The sequence below is a fragment of the Silene latifolia genome, chromosome X (genome assembly GCF_048544455.1).
Source record: "Silene latifolia isolate original U9 population chromosome X, ASM4854445v1, whole genome shotgun sequence".
NCBI classification, from domain to species: Eukaryota; Viridiplantae; Streptophyta; class Magnoliopsida; order Caryophyllales; family Caryophyllaceae; genus Silene; species Silene latifolia.
The window spans coordinates 83,856,156-83,857,865 of record NC_133537.1 but is presented as its reverse complement, the minus strand read 5'-3'; the positions used below and the strand labels follow the sequence as shown (position 1 = coordinate 83,857,865).

At 39.1% G+C, this 1,710-nt stretch overlaps 1 non-coding gene across 1 annotated transcript; it reads left to right on the top strand.

Annotated features, from left to right (window-relative positions):
- The first annotated feature begins 224 nt into the window (after window positions 1-224).
- On the top strand, window positions 225-331 carry LOC141624131 (small nucleolar RNA R71). Its single transcript, XR_012533941.1, has one exon. It is a non-coding gene; the product is annotated as a small nucleolar RNA R71 (small nucleolar RNA).
- The last annotated feature ends 1,379 nt before the right edge of the window (window positions 332-1,710 follow it).

Here is a 1,710-nt window from a genome sequence, read left to right as displayed (position 1 = left end):
GTTGAGCACCCAATTGAGTAACGGAGTCCACTTCATGCTTTCCTCCTTTAGTAGCCTTGCGAGGTCTACTATATTGTGAGTTATGGACCGCCATTTCCTCAATATTGTTCCAAGTTTGATTGTCATCAACTTCGGTGAACATTCCATTTGATCCCATGTTGAGAATGTTCCTTGAATCTTCATATAGACCGTTCCAAAATTGTTGTACCAAGAACCACTCGCTAAGTCCATGGTGAGGACATGAGCGACAAATTCCCTTGAACCGCTCCCAAGCATCATACAAAGATTCTTCATCCCTTTGCTTAAAACCCGTAATTTGAGCTCTTAGCATGTTAGTCTTTTCCGGTGGGTAGAATTTTTTGTAGAAAGCTAGAGCCAACTTTTTCCAAGAATCAATTCCGAGAGTGGCCTTATCAAGACCCTTCAACCATTGTTTCGCGTTGCCAATTAGAAAAAAAGGAAATAAGGCCCATCGAATTTGGTCTTGAGTTACACCGGTTTGAGAAATCGCATCACAATAGTCACAAAAGGTCTCCATATGAGAGTGAGGGTCTTCACTAGGCATCCCCCCAAATTGGCTCCTTTAGACTAATTGGATAAATGCGGACTTGGCAATGAAATTTCCGGTTAGATGTTGTGGTGTGGGAGTACCATTGGGTAGGTTCTCCTCGGTGGGTACGGAATGTGATGAAAACTTAGGCATTGTGGGTTGATTTTGTGTTGTATTTTGTGTTGGGTTCTCCTCACCTTCTCTTGCAAAAGGGTTGATGAACTCAATAGTTGGTTGAATATTTACCACCTCACTAATACTTCTCAAATTTCTCCTAACAAGTCTTCTATTGGTTGTCAAAGTTCTTTCAATTTCACGATCAAAAGGTAACAAATCACCTTCTGACCTTCTAGACATGCAAAATATCAAACAACTCGAAAACAATTAGAACAAACCTTGAGGAGTTTTACTTCCTCAAGGCAAAGAAAGACACAACTAATAACAATATAAGAAAATCTAAATTAAGATAACACCGTCCCCGGCAACGGCGCCATTTTTGGTCGGACTATTTTCGGAGCTATATTCTATTTTTCGGAACAATTGTCGTTGGAAGCACCTAGACCAAAACACAATTTATAACTTCACAAACAACTCTACAATAAGTAAAGAGGCAAGTAAAGGTCGGATCCTAAGGGACGGGAATTGAAATGAGATTTCTATTGCAACTAGTGGTGTCTTAGGAGTGTCACAATTTGGGTTGATGTAGAAGGTCACTAAACTAAATAGCAATGAAAGTAAATAAGCAAGATGAATTAAAAGGGTTGTAAACAATTGATAAAAAGCACTAGGGTGTCATGGGGTCATAGGGGATTCATGGGAATTGACCATACAAACATGTTCTCAAATTATAAGCAAGCAATTATTGTTGTGATGGATTGAGTTGGGTTATATCTTATAATCCTAGGAAAGTTTGGGTCCCGGAGCCGAATCGATTAGATTGTACAACACCTACAAGTCGACTTAGTCTTCCCTACTCAACAACATGCATGGTCTAATGAGACTCAAGTTGGTTTATGTCTTACAAGTCTCATTGAAAAGATAGGTGATGGGTAAAAAACGCAAGGATTCATAGGCTCACATTTCATCAAACATAACATGTGCATGAGTTGAGATCAAAACAAGCAAGCAAATAAACCATGAAAGCATATTAATTTAAGCAT